Source organism: Arvicola amphibius, chromosome 3 (genome assembly GCF_903992535.2).
Source record: "Arvicola amphibius chromosome 3, mArvAmp1.2, whole genome shotgun sequence".
Lineage (NCBI taxonomy): Eukaryota > Metazoa > Chordata > Mammalia > Rodentia > Cricetidae > Arvicola > Arvicola amphibius.
This window is the reverse complement of record NC_052049.1, coordinates 166909724-166937312: the sequence shown is the minus strand read 5'-3', so window position 1 is coordinate 166937312 and position 27589 is coordinate 166909724. Positions and strand designations below refer to the sequence as shown.

At 37.1% G+C, this 27589-nt stretch overlaps 1 protein-coding gene across 2 annotated transcripts in view; it reads right to left on the bottom strand.

Annotated features, from left to right (window-relative positions):
• Stag1 (stromal antigen 1) overlaps nt 1-27589 on the bottom strand; it is a 324710-nt gene that overhangs the window by 259526 nt on the left and 37595 nt on the right. The window lies entirely within an intron of this gene.

The following is a 27589-nucleotide window of genomic DNA, read 5'->3' as shown; positions in this document are numbered from 1 at the left end:
TAATCCTCCACCTTCACATAGCTATCTTCTTGGTGTCAGGATGCCTCTGTGTCCCCACATGGTATCATTGTTTTTTGCTTCATAAACGGTCAGCAATCATACAGGCTTGGGACTAATTAAATATCACCTGTTGTGAATTATTAGTTTAAGTCATGTTGCATTCGTCTATGCTGTGGAATATTAATTTAATGATGCAAAGATGGATTGCACTCTCTTTTTTTTTAATTGGTATCCCAGCTATGTCTTCAAATACTGTTTTCTTAAAAGGAATCAGACTTCTTTTTTAAAAAAAAAAAAAAAATATTTATTTATTTATCATGTTTGCAATATTCTGTGTGCATGCCTGCAGGCTAGAATAGGGCACCAGACCCCATCACAGACGACCGTGAGCCACCATGTGGTTGCTGTGAACCGAACCCAGGACCCCCAGAAGAGCAGGCATGCAACGCTCTCAACCTCGGAGCCATCTCTCCAGCCCCTGTATTGCACTCTTTAATGTTGCATTTGTTTGACTCTGTAAAGCTGTGTTACTTTGCCTGTCTAAAACACCTGATTGGTTTGATAAAGAGTTGAGTGGTCAATAGCTAGGCAAGTGAGAAAAATGGATGGGGCTGCCAGGACAAGACAATAAACAGGAGGAGAAATCTAGGCTATTGAGAAGAGGAGGAGCAAGAAAAGGAGGACACCAGGGGCTCAGCTACCCAGCCACACAACCAACCACAGAGAAGGAAAGAAAGATATATAGAATAAAGAAAGGGAAAAAGCCCAGAGGCAAATCATAAAGAGAAACAGTATAATTTAAGTTAGAAAAGCTGCTAGAAATAAACCAAGCTTAAACTGGGCATTCATAAGTAAGAATAAGTCTCCATGTATTTATTTGGGAGCTGGGTGGCAGGCCCGCAAAGAGAAAAACAAACAAAAAAAACTACAATAACCTTATGTTAATTAACTGGATTATATCTGCAAATATTGCATTTCTAAATAAGATCACACTTAAAGGAGTAGAAGATAAGACTTGTTTATACAATAATATCACTTTAATACTATTCAATATCTAAGAAATGTTGAGGGATTATGTACGTTACCTATGTGCATTGCTAACTTAGTGCTAAAAACAAGACAGTCAATACTATAGATAAGAGCCTGAGTTTTGCAAGTTACTTCTCATTCATAGGAAAAAACAATAAGAAAAGTAATAAATGCAACAACTTCAGGTTGCAAGAAAATGTTAATGTTGGGTGATAAACTACTTTTAAAAGTCTCATACTTTTTAGTCAGTGACATTTGAACTAACTCTTAGAGGACATGTAAGTATAAGGGGCAAAAGAGAGAGGGAGCAGAAAATTCTTTACAATAGAAGGAAATTATCAGTCTACTTGAGCAAAAAAGTCATCTAGCAAATGTGCAGAATAGACATTTCTCAGGAATACTAATTTTGAAATTATGAGACAAACTTCAGGGCTTATTATTAGTTTTAATTTTACTTAGCATGCCTGCTGTTCACACACACCTGTGAGCATGTCATATGCAAGTGTGGAGGTGAAGGAAAATTTAAAGAGCGAGTTCTCTCATTCCACCCTGAATTTCAGAGATGGAGCTCAAGTCATCAGGCTTGCATGGCAAGTACTTTTACCTGTTAAGTCACTTCCTTGGCCTGAATCCTTAATTTAGAAACAATTTTATTAAACTATTTAAACTTTACTAGGTAATTTAAATTTGTATAGAGCAGCAATTAAATTTATTGGTTACACTTAAAGTTCTAAAAGATACAATGAACCAACATTAACCTAGCATCAGTTAAATCAAGACAAACTACTGCAACTGTGCGAAGCTTTAGTGATACTATAGTTGTGCATGCACTATTAAATAATGTGCTCCACAATTAGAAGAAAATTGGGAGAAAGATCTTTAAACAAAATTAACATCATTATGATATTCTCCCAATAAAAGGCTTTTCAGAATGGCAAGGGGTTATGAAACTCAATGTAGAAGAAAAGTTATATAAATCATATGTATAAATTTCTCAAAACAACCATAGTTTCATCTAGGCTCACTGGAGCACTGTGTCTGCCAACCTAAGGCAATCATCTTGATTAAATATGCTACACGATGCCTCTCACCAGGTTTATGCAATTTGTTTCTCTAGTTGGTCCCAGTTACATTTGAGAACATAAAAAAAAAATCATGGAATTAGTGAATGAGCAAAATTATTGTACTAGTAAACACAAAATCCACAGATATGACCTCAAAAGTAGAGTTTATACAATAAATACATATGTATACAATTATAGTTTAACACAACTATTAGATTTAATGGGGACATATATTTAACAGTAAGTTCACTGGGTTCCTTTCATATGTTTCAATTCTTACAAATATACAGTGCTTCGACCATGTGATGTGAATACACACGCGCACACACACACACACACAAATACAAAAACACGCACTCCAGTCATTGCCTGTGCCTTTCTCGCATTGTTTTCAGTAAGTCGGCAAATGAATGATCACTTTAACTTCTTTATAATTTTTTTCCTTATTAACTTTTTAGCCTTGATCATCCTAGTGGCTTGGCTGCTTTGCTTTTCTGATCTTCAGCTTGAACTCCAATATCTGTCTCAATATTTATGATATAGTAATGTAAAAATCAAAGCCTCTAACAATCCCACATTGTTCTTTAACAATTAGTGTGTTAAGTATTATAAAAATAATCAGAGCCCTGAAAATTGATATTACTACAAATTTCAGTATGAATTTTCAAGTCTTCAGTTTGACTTCAGAAAATAAAATATCCTGTTTTATTCTTGTTCTATGTTCTTGTAAGTTAATTATATCAATTTCATCTACCCCCTCCCCTCCCCTAAGCAGGCAGAACCACTTAAAACATATAAAGACTGCTAGTGCCCTACCCTTGCTAAGCACACTATCAGACTTCCTTAGCAGAAAAACAGCTTGTATTCTGCTCTGACCTTTCTCATTCCTAATGATTGAAGAAATACACATATACATTATTTAAACCAAACTCTCCACCAACACTCCTATTGGAAAGAATCTACAAGATATTTCAAAACATTAAGAAATTACTGAAGGGGTTCTTCCTGTTTCCTAAAATTATCATTAATAGATGTGCTACTCAGTTTTCTATCATTATGACAAAATAACGGAGATAAAGACATAGTAGCACATATCTATAATCCTATCACTCAAAAGACAGGAGGGGGTACAAGTCTTGGCCAGTATGGGCTACTAAGTAGAGATCATGACTAAGAAAAAACAAATCGTAAAAATAAGATAAACAACTAAAGAAGAAAAGATTTGGTGTGTCTCATAATTTCAGGTTTTAGTCCACAGTAAACTGTTTATAGGCCTTTGGTAAGACAGAAAGTAAAGCAAAGACAGCAGAGAGAACATGAGCAAGAGGCTGAGGACAAGAATGCCCCTCAAGATCCTTGAGAAGATAATAAGAAGGTGAACCCCCCAAAAAAAGATATAGTAATCCTCCTGGATATTGGAAGTAGACACGATCGCCAGGCAAAAATTGGGAACTTGAGGGTGGGGCGAGACGCGGCCAAGGGAAGATAGGGAGAGAAAAGCGTGAAGGGGAGAATGGGGGGAGCTCGGAGGAATGGGATGCTTGGGATACAGGAAGGGTGGATATGGGAGCAGGGAAGCATATATCTTAATTTAGGGAGCCATCTGAGGGTTGTCAAGAGACTTGACCCTAGACGGGTTCCCGGGTTTCCAGGGAGACGCCCCCAGCTAGTTCCTTGGGCAGCTGAGGAGAGGGAGCCTGAAAAGGCCAGTTCCTATAGCCATACTGATGAATTTCTTGCATATCACCATAGAACCTCCACCTGGCGATAGATGAAGAAAATGACTGAGCCCCACATTGGAGCACCGGACTGAGCTCCCAAGGTCCTGATGAGGAGCAGAAGGAGAGAGAACATGAGAAAGAAAGTCAGGACCGTGAGGGGTGCGTTCACCCATGGAGACGGTGGGACAGAACTAACGGGAGATCACCAACTCCAGTTGGATTGGGACTGATGGAACATGAGACCAAACCAGACTCTCTGAATGTGGCCGACAGTGGAGGCTGACAGAGAAGCCAAGGACAAAGGCGCTGATCTTTGACTCTTCTGCATGGACGGGCTCTGTGGGAGCCTTCTCAGCTTGATCACCTTCCTGGACCTGGGGAGAGTTGGGAGGACCTTGGTCTTAACATAGAGTAGGGAACCCCAATGGCTCCTTGGCCTGAAAAGGGAAGGAGGGAGGGTATGGGGGGAGGGGAGGGGAGGGGAGGGAATGGGGAGGAAAAGGGGAGGAGATGGAAACTTTTTAAATAAAAAAAAATTGGATTGGTTTGAAGGAAACATGAAACCTGAGTACTTTATTGAAATAAAGGTGAATTACTCAAATGTGTTCACACATTAAAAAAAAAAAAAAAGAATGCCCCTCAAAGGAGGGCATGCTAGTTAGTTTTATGTCAACTTGACACAAGCTAGAGTCATCTGAGAGGAGGGTGTCTCAACTGAGAAAATGCTCATCAGGCTACAGGGAATCCTATAGAGAGTACTTTCTTAATTAGTGATTGATGTGGGAGGGCCCAGTCCATTGTGTGTGGGGCCACCTTTGGGCTGACGGTAATGGATTCTTAAGAAAGCAGACTGGGCAAGCCGAAAGGACAGCCAGTGTGCAGCATTCCTCATCAGTTCATCGTCCTGCCTTCAAGTTTCTGACCTGCTTGAGTTCCTCCCCTGACTTTCTTCAATGACTAACACGATGTGGAAGCTTAGGCCAAATAAGCTGCTTCCTCTCCAAGGCACTTTGGTCACGGTATGTCCCCACAGCAATAGTAACCCTAATAAGACAGCAGCTTTCTTCTAATCATTCAACCCCTCCAACTAGCCCTTTCTATCAAATAGCACATTCAGCTAGCTCCTTCATAATCCAATCACATCCCAACCATTTCACCAACAACAAACCAAAGGAATTAACACATGATTTTTTGGAGAGACATTTCATTTCCCAACTATAACATACACCAAAACTTTTACTCATAATATGCCATAGATTTGTTTCATATGCATATAGTATAAAAACCTACAACTATTAAAGCTTCATAAAAAGTACACAGGTACTTTTACTCAAAAACATGTTGGGCTGGGGAAATGGCTCAGACACAGAAGTGCCTGCTACACAAACACAAGGATTTTAGTGTATGGAGCAGAGTAATGAGTACAAATGTCTAGAGTCCAGAGTCTAGGCCTCTGGAGCTGCAGTTACATGCCATGTGGTTTGGGGACCTGAACTTGAGTCCTTCGAAAGAACAGCATACACTCTTAACAACTGAGCCTTTTCTTTAGTCTCCAGCCTCCAACACCCTTATTAAAGGCAGGTACAAGAAGCAGACAAACAGGCAGATCCTCAGAGCTCATTGACTATCCAGCCATTGGATGATGTGGGATGTCCTTCTGTATATGTGTTGCTTTATTGGTTGATGAATAAAGCTGTTCGGGTCAATGGTTTAGTAGGGTGAAGCCAGGCAGAAAATACGAACAGAGATAAAGACAGAGAGTGGGCAGAGTCAGGGAGACACCATGTAGCTGCTTAAAGAAACAGATGCCTGACACTTACCAGTAGGCCACAGCCTCGTGCCAATATACAGATTAAAAGAAATGGGTTAATTTAAGATGTAAGCAGTAGCTAGGAATACGTCTAAGCTATCAGTCAGGTAGTGTTATAATTTAGTTTCTGTGTGATTATTCTGGTCTGGGGGGCAAGGAAATGAACAAAAAGTTGCCTCCATTTACATATCAGTTGTAACATGAGGGCCTGCTTGTTGGGGTTTCTGTCCTCCCACCAGGTCCCACAGCCGTTTGGCCCCAAAGAAAATTACACAGAGGTCTACATAAGTTATAAACTGACTGGCTGATTAGCTTAGGCTTCTTATTAACTCTTATAACTTATATTAGCCCATTATTCTAGTATGTGTTAGCCACATGGCTTGGTACCTTTTTCAGCGGGTCAGGTCACATCTTTCTTCTTCCATGTCTGGGCAGGACTGCAGAGGAATGGGCTTCGTCCTTCCCAGAGTTCTCCTGTTCTCATTGACCCGCCTCTACTTCCTGTCTGTTGCCCCACCTATACCTCCTGCCTGGCTACTGGCCAATCAGCATTTATTTAAAATATAATTGACAGAATACAAACAATTGTCTCACACCAATCAGGATCAAGGGATTCCAAATACAATCAGAGACCCTATCTCAAAAAAGCAAAGTGGACTTCAATCAAAGGGAACACAACAGACACACACACACACACACACACACACACACACGCATGCATGTACCCATACAACAATTATGCCTCAAATTCTCCTTCATAAAAAGTTTATAATTGGGGGGCTGGAGAGATGGCTCAGAGGTTAAGAGCACTGACTGCTCTTCCAGAGGTCCTGATCTTTAAAAAAAAAGGTTATAATTGGGTCAGGACCGATGACTCAGCAGTTAAGAGTACATACTGCTCTTGGTAAGGACCTGAGTTTAATATCTTCTATTTGGTGGTTCACAACTACCTGTAACATCAGCTCAAATAATCTGATGCCTCTATCCTCCAAACACACATGCACACATGCACCAACTATTTCAGTATTTTATTTGTTGTTTTCTTTCTAAATAGGGTCTCACTATGTAGTTCCAGATGGCCTTGAACTCATACAAATCTGCCTCTCTCTGCCTCCCAAGCGATGGGATTAGAGGCAATCACCACCAAACACAGCCTAAAATTACTTTTTTATAAAGGTTGATACTACTTGGTCTGACAAGATGGCTTGGTAGGTAAAGGCACTTATCACAGAGCCTGGCAACCTGAGTTTGATTCTTGGGAACCATTCAGTAAAAGAAGAGAACTGACTTCCACTGCTCTCAAACTCCATGCACATAGTGACATGAGCATATGCCACCAAAAAAAAAAAAAAAAAAAGAAAAACTTAATTTAAAATAGAACTATTTCTAAACAATGAAATTATTTTAACCTTTATTTCTTGCTTTTAATTATATGTATTTACCACAACAAAGAATTGTATATGTAGTATGAACAAATTCTTTAAGTCTGTACATACCTGAACAGAGTCTATTAGACTAACACATTACTGACAAGTTGCCACTCAGAACCTATACAAATTCATTTTAAAGGTCTTTAACGCTGTTTAGGCAATTTGTAGCATTTCATTTTGTGTAACGAAGCTCTATATTAAAAGTACCTGAGTAAAAGTATAGGGAAGTCTAGAGTGATTAAGACTAGATATAATGAAGACAATTAAAAAGTTATTATGATAGCACTACTGGGAATGTGAAGGGATCCCTGTAAGATGCTATTAACAAACAAAAGACACACATCTAAGAAATAAATGCCGGTAGTTCTTAGTAACAGAACTCGATGAAGTAGACTAAAGTGACTATAAAAAGAATTAATTTTAGGGTACACATTCTGGTAGCATTATTGTAATCCCAGCACTCTGAAGACTGAGGCAGGAGGATCACAAATTCAAGGCCACTCATAGTTATAACTATAGTTATAGACCAAAGATTAAGTCCAGAGCCCCATCTTTCAGTCCCTTCCTTGGGACTCATTGGCAAATCAAGCCCTTCTTGGTACCAGATACCCTGCAGCCACCACACCTGGCAGATCCAGGCCTACCCCAGGAAGGTCCTCTGTACAGGTATCAAGCTTGATGAGTCCCTGGAACCTCACCTGCCAGTGCAATTAACAACTCTCAGGCTTTGCCTCAGCTGCACAGCCTGTATCCTGGCCTAACCTAAAACAGACTAGACTATCATTATCAAACACACAACCAATGAAAGAAATCCATATGCCCGGGTCTCATTATGAAGGCATAAACAATATAAAAGGTCAAAACAGTATATCTCCCCCCAAAATCCAACAATCTCATAAAAATGTTCTCCAATAAGAATTATCTAGATGAACTCCAGGACACAGAATTTAAAAGATCATAAACCTCATTAAAGAATTCCAGAAGTTAAAAGAAGACACAAACAAATAGCTTTTAAAAGATGACTATAATCAATACACATGTTTCCATAAGTGTAAATTTTAATGATCTCAATACCCCAATCAAAAGACACAGGTTAGAAGAATGGATTAAGAAACAAAATCTATCTTTCTGCTATCTACAAAAAAAAATTTTAAGATAAAAATTTGCATCCTTAAGGCAAAAAGATGGGAAAAAAAAGTATTCCAAGCCAATGGGACCAGATGCTGATACCCTAACAGACTTTAAAACAATGCTATTAAGAAGAGATTTTTTTTTTGCAGGGGGGAAGATTTGTTGTAATCAAGGAAGCAATTAACAAAGCATTACAATCTAAAACATGTGGATATATGGTACACTCAACTTCATAAAAAGAATACTACTAGAATTAAAAGCAAATGACTCAATAATTTCATTGTCCTACTTCCTTGGATAGACAGTTCCCTGGATCCCCCCCCCAAAAAAAAATAACATTATACATCAAATAGACCTAACAAATATCTAAAGAATATTTCATTCTAACGAATTAAGGAAATGCTAATTAAAACTACTTAAAATTTCATTTTACCCCAGTCAAAATAGCTAAAACCAAGAACACAACTGACAACAAATGCCAGCAAAGATGCAGGGAAAGAATAATCCTCATCTACTAGATTACAAACTGGCGCAGTTACTATAGAAAGCAGTACGGAAAATTCTCTAAAGCTAAAAATAAATTTACTGTATGTCCCATCTCTACCGCAACTGTGCAGATGCTAAAAGGGCTCGACAGACACTTGCTCAGCCATGTCCATTGTTCCTCTGTTCATAATAGCTAGGAAACGGAAACAAACTAAACATTCTTCAACAGATGAATGGATAATAAAAATGTGAGATCTATAAACACACACACACACACGCATACACACTGAAATACTACTCATCTGTGAAGAAAACTGAAATCATGACAGGCAATGATGGCGCACGCCTTTAATCCCAGCACTCAGGAAGCAGAGGCAGGTGGATCTCTGTGAGTTCAAGGCCAGCCTGGCTTACAGAAAAAGTTCCAGAATAGGCACAGTTACACAAAGAAATCCTGTCACAAACAACAATAATAATTGAAATCATGAAATTGACAGGTAAATGGATGAAATTAGAAAAATTATATACTGTGTGGGGAACCCCAAAATCAGAAAAACACTGAATGTTCCTAGTTGTGGTTCTTAGCACTAATCTTCAGACATAAGTAAAGGATCTGCAGTAACTGAGGAAAATAAAAGGAGATCATGCTAGCGCAGGGTGTGGGTCTAGAGAGGGGATAGCAAAATTCAGGTACTTTAAAGGAGGAAATGGGGAATTCTCAACTAGGGAGGTGGGAGGAAGGGCAACAGAGGCAGCAGGAAGAATAATTAACACTAAAGATGTCTGGGAAAAGGTCACAGTGAATCATTAGTTTATGTTAACCTAAAATTAGATGTAATATGTATGTGTGTGAGCACATATGCATGCAAGTATATATACATATTTATTTATCAAATGAAATTACATCATTTAGGAGTGATAATATTCTTTCCAAAAGCCATAAGGTATCTGACAAAATCCCCAGTTCCAAGCATAAAAAACATTCCAAGTTGTTGGTCAGAGGAATCCAAGCAAGCCCCCCAAAAATACACTACTGCTGTTGTTCTCAGCTATCTCCCAAATTTTAAGGTGTCTACTGCTAAAGACATCAAGGCACTTTGGACATATAACTTGGGAGGATCCCAGTTGGATCTAAACCCAAAGTCTCCTCCCTGAAGACTAGCTTTCATAGTACAAGAAGGTGCTATGCAGGCTGTCTGGGGAGAAAAGCAAACACTAGTCCTACCTAGCTGTGATGCCTAGAAACCACAGCACTGAACAGCAAAACACAATATCCACAAAGGTGAAATTATGGTCCTCTTATCCTGGAGATAACTAACCATAGTCTAATTAAATGTAAAGCCCATTCAACAGGAAGGAATTTATGTCTGAGACTCTAGAGTGAGTTCTAGAGAACCAGTGGTTCTCAATCTTCCTAATGCTGAGACCCTTAATACAGTTCCTCATATTGTGGTGACCCCAATTATAAAATTTTTTCATTGCTACTTCATAACTGTAATTTTGCTGTTATGATTGTAATATAAATATCTGATATGCAAGATATCTGATAGTGACCCCAAAGGGGTCACAACCCACATGTTGAGAACTACTGCTCTAGACCTAGCAAACTAGAGAAAAACCTACTACTACCCACTTTCCTAAACCAGTATAATCTCTAACTACATTATTAATACCTTATTCCTACACCCAAAGATGGGTATGACTTTCAACACTCATCAAAAATGCTTTTTTTTTGTTTGTTTTTAGTAGAAGAAACCACTACAGGTTACCAGTCAAAACACAAAGAACTACATGAGATGCCCAGGCCTTATTGATGCACCTACAACACAGCTCTACATCTAAGGCATATGGAACATTACAGAAGTGGGGGTGAAAGTTTGTAAGACCTAGAGTACCAGAACATCTGCTGTGAGATAGTTTCTCTCTACATACGTTAGCATTATTGCCTGAATAAGACTTGAACAATGACAATACCAGTTGACATGCCAACATGGATGAGTCAAAGTTCACAACCTTTCATTCCTAGATGAAGAGCTACAGGCAATTAATGATTGCTGGGGGTGGGGGAAATTAAGTCTTCCCAGGGATAATTTCATAACATAAATCCAATAACAAGTGGTCAGCACTAAAAGTGCATAAATATGAGCAACATTAAACGGACTCAACAGGTATTAATCTACTTATGTGTGTGTGCATACAACAAGAAAAAATAAAATAGGGATACTATAAAAGTAGGAGTTCTTCATGGTAGAGGCAGAGGAACAGTGGAAGAAAGCAGCTGGATATGGTAACAAGCTTTAAGACGAACAAAATATACACATGTGTGAAATGTCATAATAAAACCCATTATTTTCTGCAATTAACAAATGCTAACTGAAATTGGGGGAATGAATTTGAGACCAGTTTGGATTACACAGCAAGACCATCCTCAAAACAAAAAAAATTAAGCTCTTCCAGAAACAGTATGGGTCAAGACCTTAAAAATATCAATCAATTTTATTTAGATTCCTCAAGAATCCCCCTGAATCAAAACTAAACCCGTAAAGAGACATAACTTTTTACACTAGAAAAAAATCTTTTCACTGTCCTGGCTAGTTTATTGACAACTTGACACAAGTTTAGAGTTATTTGGGAAGTGAGAATCTCAATTGGAAAAAAAACAATGCCTCTGTAAGAATTGTAGGCGAGTCTGTTGTGAATTTTCTAAATTAGTTACTGATGTGACAAGGCTCACTCTGGGGCAACCCCTGGGCAGGAAGCGGTCCTGGGTATAAAAGAAAGCAGGCTGAACAACTACAGGGAGCAAGTCAATAATCAGCATTCCTCCGTGGCCTCTGCATCAGTTCCTGTCTCCAGGTTCCTGCCCTGACTTCCCTCAGTAAAAGGGTATGACCTGAGTCTTGTAAACTGAAATAAACCGTTTCTTCTCCGGGTTGTGTATGGTCATCGAGTTTTATCACAGCAACAGAAACCCTAACAAAGACATTCACCTATCATGAACATTTTATATTGAGGTAGAGGAAAACAATGTCTAATAATTACACAGCAAATTTTTCTTTCATATTTTTTGAATATGTATGGTTGCTAAACCTACATGTTTGTCTGTGGACCACTCATGTGCAAGGTGCCCAAAGAGACTAGAAAAGAGCAGTGGATCTATGGAACTGGGATTACAAAAAGTTGTTAGCCTCCAGGAATCAAGCCTAAGCCCTCTAGAAGAGAAGTCAGTGCTCTTGACCAGAGACATGTGAAAATGCTAGGGCTGGACATACTTTTAAAATCTTATATGCCACTGAAAAACGTCAGGGAAGCAGAGTGAGTCAAGGTCAAGTATGTTTGAAAATACTGTAAGAAAACTTGTTATTAGGCTAGATAGCTTAGCAGCTAAGAGTGTGCAATGTTCTCACAGTATACTTTTCTAATAGAGGACTGGAGTTCATTTCCCAGCAGCTACATCAGGCAGCTCCCAACTACCTATAACTCCAACACCAGAGGATTAAATGGCCTTTTCTAGGTGCCTTGGATACCTGCAATGCACTCACATGCACAAACTATACACACACAAAGACACATAATTAAAAAAAAATTCTTTTGAGAAGACTGTTAAATTGTAAACTTAAAATAAAATTTTAAATTAAAGTAAAAACAATGTTCAAGAAAAATTAAACTTGAAATGGTTATAGAGGGAAAAGCCACAGACTACGTTAAGAGTCCCTGGTCTCAGTGACTATTAGAGAACTATTTATGTCCCTGTTTCATGCAACCACCAGGGGTCATGTCAGTATCTGTGACCCTGCCGCTACTCAAAACTATGTTGATGTCCATGACCCACGTTACTACCAAATGCCATAGGGATGCCTGTAGTCTGTGCTGCCACATGAAGCCATGTTAATGTCTGTGGTCTGTGCTACCGCTCAGGGCCGTGTGTATGGTCTGTAGCTATGTGAATGTCCATGGCAGTTTTACCATCAAATGTCAATTGGATGTCCATGGTCTGAGCTCCCTACTAAAGCCATATTTGATATCTGTGGGCTATGCTGCCACTGGGGGCCATGTATGATGTGCATGGCCTGTAACTGCCACCTTATATGTTGATATCCATGATCTGTGTTGCTGCCTAGGGTCATGTTGGTGTCCTTGATCCTCCTATGGCTGGGAGCAATGTGGATGTCTATGGCCCTTTTTAGCACAGAAGGCCAAGTAGAAGCCATGCTGATGTCCATGAGCCATGCTACCACCAGAAGCCATATTGATGTGTATGGCCTGGGCTGCCCTCTGAGGCTATGTTGACGTCTGTGGCCCATGTTACCACTGATGGTCATGGGGATGTCTATGGTCTGCACTGCCACCTAAAGCTATGTTGATCTCCCTAGGCCATCCTGCTAACTGAAACCATGTGGAAGTCCATGATCTATGCTGCCAGTGACTATAAAAAGGAAGCTTCTTTTGCAGTGATATTAATGTCTGCAGACTCAGAGTTAAGAATAAGAGACAATAAAGTATGGCCAGGAAGCCATTGAAGAGAACTCCTGTGGGAGAGATGCTGAAATAGCTCTTCACAGCTGATGGTTTCTGGTCAAGGTGGGAATGGGGAAGGACTCAGTTCTCTATAAGGGGCTGCACACTGGGAGTTTGACCATGCTCCAATGAATATATAGTCAACATAAATTGAACGAGGTACTTTTTTCTTTTCTTCTTCTTTAGTTTTAAAAGAGGAGGTCACAATGATGGGGCAGGGAGAGACCTGGGAAGACTGGAAAGTAAATGGGATAAGGGTACATTATAAAAATTTTTCCAAATAATCAATAAAAATAATATGTTAAAAAGAGGGTAAATTACAAAAGTATAGAAATATATAAAGAATGACCTATATATTTTATGTATACTCATGTATACACAGAGAAAAACTTTTTTAAAAAGTAGTTAATAATAGGTCTCTAAGACTGTGGGTTGATTTGCTAATTTCTTGAACTTTATTTTTTCTAATGCCACAGAGGACTGTTAATTTTATCAGACAACACCTAAATCTAGTACTTCCATAATTGCCTCAGACAGATAGAATATAGAATCACTTGATCACTAGAAAACTGTAATTTAAAAACAAAAATTATTAAGTATTTATAAATATTCCTCTAATAAATCAAAGGTAAATATCACTATTTCTGCTAACAGTCAATAAATCAAATATAACAAAATAGAAGACCACAGTAAAATGTAATGCATCAGTTCCAACAATACACCATAATCTTTTGTTTGTTTTCTAGCTGGGGTAGAATTCAAGGCCTTGTACTTGTTGGACATGCATTCACTCTACCACTAAGTGCACTGCATTCCCAAGCTGGGGTCTTGTTATATAGCTAAGACTTGCCTCAAACTCACAAGCCTCCTGACTCTGCATGTAAAGGCTGGGACTACATGTGCATGCCAATAGAGTCCAATTTTTAAATAAGATATAATATCTCATATTTTACTTCTATTTCCAAAACCTGCTGTAATAGGCAACCAAAATCAATTTTACAAAGTGAAAAAATTTTTGAAGTAATATTATTATTCAGCAAACATCACCTGAATCACAACTCTAATTTTAATTACATATGCTATTATCTGTCAAAATAAATAAAGTAGCTCTATTATTAACACCATAGCTATAAAAGTGACAGTGGACACTGATGAAAACTATCATTTAATAAGGCTAATTATTACCATCATTTTACATGACTCAATTTCTATTAAGTCAATTCTTTTTTGTTTATTCATTTGTGGTGTGTGTCTGTGTGTATACCCACATGCCATGGTGTACTTATAGGACAACATGTGGGAATAAGGTTTATTCTACCACAGTGGTCCCAAGGACTGAATCCAGGTCATCGGGCTTAGTAGCAAGCATCTTTGCTCACTAAGCCATCTTGACACGGTTTCCAGAAATTCTTATGCTTGATTGTGTTCACTCTACCAACCTCAAAATCCAAAGTACACCTCACATCTCCTCCGATACCATTCAAACACCACTATAGGAGAGGCAGGTATTCATGGGACTACCTTAAGAATCCAACTGAAAGATGACTCTAACCTAAATCACATAACTACAGTAAACATAGACACTATTCCTGGCTTTTTTATTACTACCCTTTTTGGACCCACACAATTAACAATGCTCTCATGCCTCAATCCAATTAACTCCTCTGTAGTATGTGATTCATAAAGCAGAGCGCAGAACATAACTGACAGCTGTGTTTCTCTAAACAACGGTAAAATAAGGAAAAATGCTAACAAGATTCCAATGCTCTTAAGAGTTAAGAAAAATATTTTTCAAAACTTGTCATTACTCATAAAACTAGTCATATCAAAACTGTGTAACAGTTATATAAGTGTTAAATATTTTTTAGTGCTATTCTGTCAAACTTCAAGAGGTTTAAGAGGATTCCTTCAAAACCCTCTTTCATTTGCTCAATTCTCTTCTCAAGCATATTAGGCTCCATTAACAGCCAATCATGTAAGCTGAGCTGCAAGTGACCCGAGAGTTGCCATAGCAACAGCTGCTTTCTGAAATACGTGTTATGCATTTTAAAAGCTCTCACAGAGAGGATACCACATCTATCAATTAACAACCAAATCTCAACACAGCACATTATCCAAATGAAAGAAAAATTACCTTAACAAGGCAAAGAGACCTCTTAACAAAAGGACCGTTTGACACACTTGACCTAAAATTCTATTGTGATTTATGTTTGAAAATGAAGCCTACAATTAATAAACTGTGACAGGTGAATACTATGCTTTTTAAAGCACAAAACTGATAGAGTAAGGAATAATAACCAGGACTATTTTTAGCAACAGAGCATCAAGGCTAACGAATGAACACATGCTGCAACATACTGGCACATTGTCATAAAGCCACAGTAATGAAAAAGTTGGCCAAAATGTGGTTTACAAAAATGGTTTCCAATATTTAGTCAATGTGTATACCAAAAGACATTTTACTGCTTTCAAGATATTCATCCTTTTAGTAACTCATTGTTAATTGAGCTCTCTTCCCATAAAGTCCTGATTAAAGAATGTCCAGCTAACTAGTTTTTTAACAAGAGTCACTAGAGTATTCAGCTCTGTAACAAGAAAACTTTGCTCTTTATTGTTACAAGGTTGGGGATAAGAAACATCCAAAATACAACTTGTTCTCTGCAAAGTACCATCAAAGGGAGTACTTGGTGTATGTACGCAATTACAGAAATAGTCTCAAAAATGAATTTCTCTGTAGTTCAAGTAAACAGAATGAATAAAGGTATTGCTCACCATGTTAGAGGAGGTGCCACAGACAGGATAATTAGATAAAGCATACTGAAATCACTAATACACACTGGGATGATGAACATTTTGTTAATAGACTCCAGATTTAAATGTGACATTTTATTACACATACTTATTGTAACTTTAAATTTTCAAAAATTTCAAAGGAGTGATTTTAACAACTAGCTACTACTGTTACTATGAAATCAAAAATTTAGAAAAACAGAGTATAATGAAGATGACAAAGGGAAACATTTAAATAGCTGCTAAAAAAGAAAATTAGCAATAAGCTACTATAGAAAAGTCCAGGTATGGCTCCCAGCATCTTAGAACAACCTTAAAAGGCACATTTATTGAAGTATATTAATAAACTGTGTACTAATTTCCTAGAAAATTCCTTTCTCAAAGATTTTTCTCTTAATGGTGAAAAACTGCTTTTTGTTTTCTCTCAGTATAAAAAGTTGGCCTTTCATTTCAATTGTCTATACCCTAAATTTACACAAATTTGGAATATTAACAAACAATAAACTCAAAACATAACCAGATTGTGAATAACTACTATCTTTTGATCCCTACCAATTAACATACTAATTCATGAGTATCCCAATGATGTAAGTACATACACTATTATCTCTATTTTATGGATGGCAAAACTGAGGACCAGAAAAGAAGCTTACCTAATATCGTGCTTAGTTGTTCTACATCAGTCTGCCTCTATATCCTTTATCTTTAGCTACTATCTATAAAACTCAAGTAAATAAATAAATAAATACAGCTCCCAATCTATGCCCTGACCCGAACAAACTAACATTGCTCTTTATCGCACTTTTACTTCTTCCTTTGGTTGACTTGGTTAGTGTACCAATTTCCTGGAATGGTTCCAAAATAACAAGACACTATTAAGTTTTACACAAAAGTTAAAACAAGAAAAAGAAAAAAGGATGAACATAAACCCCAAAAAAGGAGACGCTACTTCACCTATAAAAGACTACATAAAACTGTACAAGAGATTAAATGGCTGATGTCTCTTTTAAAGGTAGATACGTAAGACAGAAATATACAATTACAGGCATTTACCACCACACCCAGCTCACTGTCTGTAATTGTTGATGTTGGCATTCAAACCTAAGTATAGCTGTTGCTGTTTCAGCCCTGATAAAGATAACATGAGTAATAGCAGAAGGTACAGAAAGGTGAACACCTAGAAAAAAAAAACATAAACTACTTCAGTGATAAAGATAAAATACAAGGCACTACATTCTTTGTTTCAACAAATTAGTTGGTTCTGGACTTAATTATATTTATAAAATATAGCAAATAGTATTACTGATTTTTAAAGTATGGTCTAAATTATAGTTAAATATATAATATATAACTAAGTATAAACATAAGCCTTCTGAATCAAAAAGATATTGTAACTCATGTGAACAAGTGACAGGATGGGGAACAGATGAAAGAATGGTAGGTATATTAAATCCCTATATTTTAGCACTTAAAGAGTTATAGACACCACTTAAAAGATGATAGACTGAAAAATGAGAATCCAGGTGCATTGTGGAATATTACTTTAATGGTGTAAACACATATTACATTTGTTTATACTGGCATTTGTTTAATGATGTGAAGATGTGTTACATTTGTTTAATGATGTAAAGATGCGTTGCTGTTTTGCTTTGCCTTCCTATGGCACCTGATTGGTATAATAAAAAAGCTTAACATCCAATAGCTAGGCAGAGGAAAGATAGGCAGGGCTAGTGGCAGAGAGACTAAGAAGTTGGAGGAGAAATCTAGACTTGAGAAAGAAAAGAAGGAAGAAAGAATGATGGAAAAAGAGAGGGAGACTCCCTGAACCAGACAGACAGCCACCAGCTTCCAGACACTGAGTGGGACATACAGAATGAAAGTTAAAAAGTCATAAGGCAAAAGCAGAAGAAGAAAAACAGGTTAAAGTAAGTTATAAGAGATAGCAAAAGACATGCCTAAGCTAAGGCCAAGCATTCATAACTAATAATAACTCTCCACATCATGATTTGGGAGCTTGTTGGTGGCCTAAAAGAAAGCCTGTTACACAAGTGAGATTGTAACTGAAGGTTTCTCTCCCACCTGCCAGGTCTGAAATAAACACTCTGAGGTTCAATATTAACTACAAACTGTTTGGGTGATGGCTCAAGTTTACTAATAACTAGATTTTACACCTTAAGTTAACCCACTGTTTTAATCTGTGTATCACCACGTGGCCCGTGACTTACTGATAATGCTCTGGCATCTTAGTCTTCCAGCTGTTGGCATCTCTCTGACATCTTCTTTCTCCCTTTATCTTTTCTTAGATTTCCCGCCTGGCTCTATTATGCCTGGCTATTGGCTAAATCATCTTCTTTATTAACCAATAGTAATACAATATATTCACAGCATACAGAAGGGCATCACACATCATGAGATAATGACAGAAGTATAATAATAAGCACATAAAGATGGCTTTTCTAGGGTCTAAGAGAAGGGGTGGTGACTGTCTTTCTTATTTTGTTCATTTCTTTAAAAGCATGAGAGTATAACTTAAAATATTTATTTCTTAAAAAAGATGCAAGTCATTCAGGTTCTCTCGGAAACAGAATCAAGACAGAAGTTAAATATATAAGAAATTTATTATGAGAAATGTTAATGAAGAATGAGAAGAGAAACAATAGAGAATAAACAAAGAAACATTAAGGCTATGACACAGCCCACTCAACTATGAAAGTACAGCAATAATAAAGGAAAATTAACTAGCAACAGCCTCAAATGAGTATAGTTCTAGACTGCCAGTCTTAAATATAGCTCAAAGTTCTGAACTGTTCAAACAGAAATCACCATGTTAAGCAGAAATGACTAATGTCATGCTCAGTAACTGAAGGATAAGCTACCAACAGATTATATGGTCTGGAATGAATGATGTAGCAAATCCAAAGAGCTATTGTATCTAGAATCTCAAATAACACTGTCCTTGAGGTGTAACTTTTTCAAGGGAGATCTAAACAGAATACTTCCATGGTTTTAACAGGCCTAACATTCTCCAGCCATTAAAGAAAGTTAATGAGGATGGAGAGACAGGTCACTTAGTAAAGTGCCTTAGTTCTGATATCCATTACACATGTAAAAAGCCAGGAAAGGTAACACTCTAATACCTAACACTACAGAGACAGAGTCTAACTAGCTGAATTGGTGAGTTACAGGTTCGATAAAAGACCCTGTCAAAAAGTAAGGTGAAGAGAAATTGAGAAAGACCTCCAATATCAACTTCTGCTCTATACATACACACACACACGGCTATGGAGACACATACACACAAACACACATACTCGGATATGGAACACGGATACTCGTGCACATACATCAACACACATACTGTTCAACCATATAATAGAGAAGAGAAGTTAAAGAGGAAAAAACTAACAACTACAAGAGTTTGCTGGTTTAAAACTCAACTTCACTGTGATGCCTAGACTGACCTCAAATTCAAGCTCCTTCAAATAAGTAGCTGAGACCTGAAAAAACATATACATGGCACTTTGTACAGCTCATGCTTCTAATGTAGAGTCCTAAAGTTCTTCATCATTAGCTCCCAGGCAGATTGTTTAGGCTCGTTAAAAATAAATTTAAAAAACTGAGGCTTCCTTTGGATGCCAGTGTGGAGATTTCTCAGAAAATTAGGAAACAATATTCCTCAAGACCCACTATACCACTTTTGGGTATATATCCAAAGGATGCTCAATCGTGCCACAAGGACATGTGCTCAACTATGTTCATAGCAGCTTTGTTTGTCATAGTCAAAACCTGGAAACAACCTAAATGCCCCTCAACCAAAGAATGGATAAGTACACAATGGAGTACTACACAGCAGAGAAAAAGAACGACAGCTTGAATTTTGCAGGAAAATGGATGGAGCTAGAAAACATTATTTTGAGTGAGGTAACCCAGACACAGGAAGACAATTATCACATGTACTCACTCATAGGTGGTTTTTAAACATAAAGCAAAGAAAGCCAGCCTACAAACCACAATCCCAGAGAACTTAGATAATAATGAGGACACTAAGAGAGACTTACATAGATCTAATCTACATGGGAAGTAGACAAGATCTCCTGAGTAAATTGGGAGCATGGGGACTTTGGGGGACGGGAGAGACAGGGAGGGAAACAGAAAAAAAAAATGTAGAGCTCAATAAAAATTAATTAAAAAATTTAAAAAAAATACACCTTAGCAAACCAAGAAAAAAAATACTGAGGCTTCTTCCTCCTTCTTTCAACTAGAGAAGCTCTAGTTTTCCTTTTCTTTAAAATCTGCTTAAACATGGGGCTTCCAGGCTTTAAAAAAAAAGTTAGAAAATTATTAATATCCAAAGAAACATTCCATTGAAACTGTAACAAAAAGCTTTCTCTTGCTTGTAATACTATAACACAAATACACACAGAGACACAAACATGCATAAAGAAATAGAACGAATATCAACATTAAATTGTTAATAGTGGTTACCCGCTAGTTCGAGAGATGGGTTTTTTTTGCTCATATTTTCTATACTTTCTACAACTTACAAAAATTGTGACTACAGTAATATAAATTATAAAACTCTGGTAATAGTAAACATTAAATTTAAAAAACTTAAGTTTAACGACGGGTAGAACTGACAAACTGGTTTTCCTCACGTTATGATACAGAAAATATCTTAAAGCTACTGTGTGTAATTTAGTAGCAGAATACTTGCCACTTGCCAAAAACACATAAGGCACTGGTTTTGCTGCCTAACATGACAAAAATCCAAAAAAAAAAAAATTTAAATCTTAGGAACTACTGGCAAAACCACACTTATAGTTCTACTTGTTAACAAGTTCTACCATTTATGGTAATATATATATATATATTACCATATATATAAATATATATATAGAGAGAGAGAGAGGGTATTCCATATAACATCTTTAGTACATCTAGTGAAATTATGGCTTTTAATGGTAGCACACAAACAACTAAGATACATCATATTTCTTTCTAGAATTTTTAACATATAAATACCAAAACGTTTTAGCCCAATTATTTACCAATCATTTCTATTTTACAGAATCATCCAATAGTAGCACTAAGACCCGAGGTAAAGGGCACATAATTATATAAATTTTAGTGTTCTCAATCCTATTTTTTAAAAAAAGCTTCTAATAGTCCCATTTAATAAACTAAAAATCAAATATATGAACCCAAAGTCACCAAATAAAAATAGGTGGCAAGGACAGAAGAAATCGTTTTTTGTAATTGATATTTAAACAAGGCTACTGTTATGTAAAATATCCCTCACAGGCTAATGTATTTGTGTACTGGTCCCAGTACCACTTCCAGCCACCATCTATCTGCTTCCTATTCCACAGAGATGTAAGCCATGTCATAACTATGACTTCCCTGCCATTATGGACTATATGTATATAGTGCATAAAGAAAAAAAAATCTGTGCTGGCTATCTTTTGGTCAAATTGAGACTACTACACTGGCCTGAGGGCAAGCCTGTGGTGCATTTTCTTAGTGATTGATGTGTTGATGCTAAATCATGCTTGTATCCCAAGGACAAACTACTTGATTGTTAAGTACCAATTTAAAGTGGAATTTGTTTTACTAGTAATATGTTAAAGATTTTTCATCTCCTTACAGAAGACATCAAGTTGCTTGAGGTATTGGATGAGTTGGTTGTCTTCATTTGATCGTTTAACATTGTATTAAGAATTATATCACCTTGCACTCCATGTATAGGTATGACTATAATATATTAACATGATTCAAACGCAAAGAGACTCCTAAGTTTTTTCAAGACAATTTCTCTGTATAACTCTAGCTGTCTTGGAAGTCACTCAGTAGGCCAGGCCAGTCTCATACTCACAGAGATCCGCCTGCCTCTGCCTCCTGAGTGCTAGGTTTAAAGGTAAGCACCACCCCCACTAAAGCTAGTTTGTTTGTTTGTTTGTTTGTTTTCCCAGACAGGGTTTCGCCTTGGCTGTCCTGGAACTCTCTCTGGCTGTTCTCTGGCTTAAAGAGATTTGTCTGCCTCTGCCTCTCCAGTGGTAGGATTAAAGGTGTGTGCCGCAAATTTTAATCAGAGAAAACTAAGTGCCTTCCTTGCATTTGCTAGGCAAATGCTTTACAAATACACTTCCGCAAGACCTGTTCAAAAAATAAAGTACAAGGCCAATGGATATAACTAAGTGGTAGTTCTTGCTTAGCATACCCTAGACCCTGGATTCAGTCCCCAGCACTGCAATCAATCAATCAATAGACAAACAACAAGTCATGTTCCTCTTCTATATGATTTATCTAGTTCTTAGAGCCTACTATATTCTCAAATACAAAAGAGTAGGGAGAAAAGGCTTATAAGCTACTTTCTGGATTCAATATATTTCTAAATACTTCCTTTAGTTGTTTGCTAATAATAATAATAAGCAAGGTCTCATTATGTTGGTCTAAAAGACATGCAGGAATCGTACTGACTCTACCTCCCAAGAGCAGAAGATGTAAGTGTACATTTCTGTGTCCACCTAATTTTCTCTCTGCTTCCTCTCTATACCAATCTTCTTCCCTCCTCTTCACTTCCCCTTTTAATTTTCTGCAGTGCTGTAGATCAAACCCAAGACAGTCTTCTACTGAGCTATAGCCCAACCTAATAAGATTTAATAAAAACGTTATGATAAGTATGAAAGAATGGTTCTGAAAAGAGATGGTCTCTTAAAGTTAGGAATTTAATTGAAAATAATGTTAAAATTAAGAGACCATCACTCACTGATGCAAGTGTGAAACAAAAACTAAAAAGATAAAATCATGAATAATACTCTCATCATCAGAGGCTTCTGACATAGTATAAAATGAGATAGGAGCTGATTTACATAACTCAAACACCACTAAAGTTCTGATTCTTTATGCAAATAAACATCTAGAAACCCTTTTCCATTTAATCGCTGCACCAGTAAATCTGGTTTTCTAGTCCACATACATGCACCTAACTATAATGATAGAAATGTCATAATTCAGACTAGCCCACAAAAATAAAATTTACTAAATGAAAATCCTACTAAATACATCAGTTAAGATGAAAACAAAATATTCTAATATGTAAGAAAACAAGTACACATGTGTGTTTCATACATCAGAATACGTCAGATTGAGACATAGGGACCAAAAGCTAAATAAGGATTTTTATTGAAAATTAAATCTTTAGACCTACTGGAATCAATTTTGTTTATGTATTTCCAGATACATTATATAATTATCAACCATATTTCATGCATTTTTTACCAATGCAACAGAGAGAAATAGACTATCATAATTTTGTTTTTATTTTATTTTCTACTTTTTTTTGCTTTACCACTGAACTAAATCCTCAACCTTTACCAAATATTTCAATATATGGTAAATATTTCAACATACAAATATTTCTAATAAAATATTACCACAAAACATAAAAATACTTCACAAGCAATGTACTATATCATCAAGATGTAAAAATCAGCTAGAAAATTCAGAGCAAGAAAAGTATTTAACACATTTAACTCCACCCCCACCAATACAGAGTAGGCAAAGAAGACATATACAATGTCATGTGCTGTTCAAAAAAAATGGCATAAGAATTACTATTGCAGTTAATTTTCAGATTTTTAAGTATAACAATATCATAAAGCCAAGAGTGACCATGAAAAAGCTAAATATAAACAAATTCATGTAAAATAAAATTATGCAAAATATACTAACATGAACTATTAACGTTCATTAACTGTGACAAAATCAGAAGAATTAACCCTGCAAGAGTGGGTCTCAATTCATCATGGTTCAAGCAGCTTATACAGTGTTATGTTCCGAATATTACTCAAATACATAATAAAGACTATTCCTTTGTATTAGACTAGGAAAGGGAATGAGAAAAATGACTTGCAAAAGAACATAGAAAATAACCTTAAAAAGAGAATGGTTTTAAGGTTCATGAAATACCAATGTTGATTTTAGATCACTGAAAAATAAGCAACTAAATTAAGATAAAAGAAAGCAAATGTCAATTGACAAAGTAGAAAGGGGTGGTTTTACACTAAAGAGATGTTTTGATATTAGTTGAAAGGCACAAAATGAAAGGGTTTGCTGACAATTTCTAATTGCAATTAGGGCCTTAAATCTCTTTACACCGTGATAAGATTGAGTATAAGATGGGCCTGATATAGGCTGACAATTTTTTATTTTAGAGGAATGAGGGAAACAAAAAAGAATAGTAAGATTCAAATGGATTTGAAGGTTTAAAATTATTAATTTCACTATTAGAAATAATTGCTTAATAGAAAATTTAGAAAACTTCAATAAACTATACCCAACAGTTGAAGCACACATGAAAACATAAAATCGTTACTCAAATACTAACCTGACATCACAACCAATACCTAAAGGGCAAAAGAAAAAAAAAGATACTAAACAAAGAAATTGCAGTTATACTGCACCATAGATCACAGACATGTATAGAATACTTTACCTAAACACATAATTAAATACATTTTGTTCAGTACCTGTGGTGATCAGAAAGAAAATGAACCTCAATGTGAGTGGCACTACTAGAAGGTGTGGCCTTACTGGAGATAGGTGTGGTCTTGTTGGAGGAAGTGTATCACTGTGGAGGCAGGCTTTGGAGGGAGGGGTCTCATGTATGCTCAAGCCACACCCCATGAGTCAGTTCACTTCCTATTGCCCATAAAACTTTCAGCTCCTTTTCCAGCAAGCACTAAGTCTGCCTACACACTGCCATGTTCTACCATGATAATAAGGGACTAAACTTCTGAAAGTGTAATACATCCAATTAAATGGTTTCCTTTATACGAATTGCCGTATTGGGGTTGGAGAGATGACTCAGTGGTTAAGAGCACTGGGTGTTCTTCCAGAAGGCCTGAGTTCAATTCCCAACAACAACATCAGGGCTCACAACCTTCTGTAATAGGAACTGGTGTCTTCTTCTGGCCTGCAGGCATACATGCAAACAGAATACTGTATATATAATAAAGTGCATGCCACAACACCTGACTTAAAAAAAAAAAAAAAAGCCTTAATCCCAGCACTCAGGAGGCAGAGGCAAGTGGATCTGTGTAAGTTCGAGACCAGCCTGGTCTATAAGAGCTAGTTCCAGGACAGGCTCCAAAGCTACAGAGAAACCCTGTCTGGAAAAACAAAAGAAAAAAAAAAAAGACCAAAGTTGGTACCAGGACTAGGGTATCACTGTGATAAGCCTGACCATGTTTTTGTTTGAAGGAACAAGAACCCTGGGACTGTGACTTAGAAAAGCAGTTGAACTGGAAGGTGGTGGCACACACACTTATCCCAGCTCTTGGGAGGCAGAGGTGTGCGAATCTCTGTGAGTTCAAGGCCAGCCTGGTCTACAGAGCAAGTTCCAGAAAGAGCAAAGCTGCACAGAGAAACCGTCTCGAAATACAATCCAAACAAAGAAATAAATAAATGCTCTTTAATGGTGTCATACTAATAGGATCATGGGAGGCAGTGTTGGTGAGGATGATTTGATCTGTGGGGGGCTGGCTCAAGAGGTTTCAGAGGAGAAAAATATTAATATGTGGCTTAGAAATCCTTCTTGTGATAGTTTGGTGAAGAATGTGGCTGCTTTTTGTCCTTGTCTGAGAAGTCTGCCTGAGGCTAACATAAAGTTTTGGATTAATTTCACTGGCAGAGGAAATCTCCAAATAGCTAATATAGACTCTATCATGTGATTATTAGTGGTAACTCTAAGGAAGATTTATAATGAAAAGGAGCAAGCTGAGGAAAAAATAAAAATAAAAATAAAAAATACAAGATATAGAACAATTTGAGAAAAGGAACAGCAGGAAGTGGAATGGAGTTAAGTCCTGTGTTCAGTGAGATAAAACAAAGTAAGAAATGAAATAAGGAAAGTGGCGACCTCAGGACAAGATCCACCCAGCTAAGTTTCCAACTTGTGAAAAGGAATCAAAGTTCAAAGCCAGGTGTGGTAATTCACACCTTTAACCCCAGCACTGGGAAGGCAGAGGCTGGCAGATAGATGTCTTGACTTTGAGGCCAACCTGATCTACAGAACAAATTCCAGAACAGTGTAATTGAACAAGGCGGCCATGTTCAAGCCCCAGCAAGCAGCAGAACTTGTCAGCTTTGGTCATGTGGTTCTGGCTTAGAGTTAAGGACAGAAGAAAGGGATTGAGGAATTTCATGACCAAAAAAAAAAAAAAAAAAAAAAAAAAAAAAATAGCTGAGGCCAGGCATGTGTCAGGGGTGTCTCTGAATTGAGACCCAGAGAGGACACTGCATAAAGCTATAAAGTTGAAGCCTAGATTGCCTTGGAGACCTCAAAATGTTGGAGATGTGAGGGTCTTGGGATACCTGCCGAGAAAATCTGTTAACAGGGAGGAGAACCAGTCCAAGAAAAAAAAAGTGTGTTGCAGTCAACAAAGCTGAAAGGAGTTGGACATTTGAAAAGCATTTTGAAATCAGATATGGAGATGCGGAGCTTGGAGTTTGTCCAGCTGGTTTTCAGTCTTGCTTTGGTCCAGTATTCCCTTGCTATGCTCCTTCCCTACATTATGGGATGGTAATGTATATCCTGTGCCATTATATGCTGAAAGTATGTGGTCTGCTTTTGATTTAGATTTTACAGGTGATTACAGTAAGGAGATTGCATGAATCTCAGAAGAGACTTTGAACTTTAGTTCAAAATAATAAAATCTGGGACTATTACGGACTACAGGGACTTTTGAAGTTGGACTGAATGCATTTTTGCATTATGATGTGGCTACAAACCTTTGGGGGACCAGGGAGAGGAAAATAGTGGTTTAAAAGAAAATGGCCCCTAAAGAGAGTAGCAATACTAGGAAGTGTGGCCTTGTTAGAAGAATTGTGTCACTGTGGAGGCGGGCTTTGGGGTCTCAAACATGCTCAAGCTATGCCCAGTGAGTCAGTTCACTTCTATTGCCTACAAGATGTAGAAATCTCAGCCCCTTCTCCAGCACCATGCCTATTTACCTGCACACTGCCATGTCCCACCATGATAATAAAGGACTGAACCTCTAAAAGTATAAGCCACCTTATTAAATGTTTTCCTTTATAAGAGTTATTGTGGTCAGCCGGGAGTTGGTGGAACACGCTTATAATCCCAGCACTTGGGAGGCAGAGGCAGGTGGATCTTTGTGAGTTCGAGGCCAGCCTTATCTACAAAAGCTAGTTCCAGAACAGACTCCAAAACTACAGAGAAACCCTGTCTCGAAAAACCAAAAGAAAAATAAAAATGTTGTTGTGATCACGGTGTCTCTTCACAGCAATAGAAACCCTAAGTAAGAGAGTAGTCCATAGCACTTTCTCCAAATATATATTACATTTTAGGCTAGAGCAAGTCTTAACAAATACAAAAGAAAAAAATAAAATAACTCTATACAACTTATCATATTATAAAGAAATAAAACTGGAAATAGCAAGAGAAATTGTACCAAAAAATGAAATCTTAAAAATATGCTCTTAAATTATCATTCATAAAATCAGAAAATAGAAAAGCTTTTCAACTCCTAGAATTGAATGAAAATGCAATCTGCCAGAATTTTGAAGCTACAGTCAAACAGGTTCTAA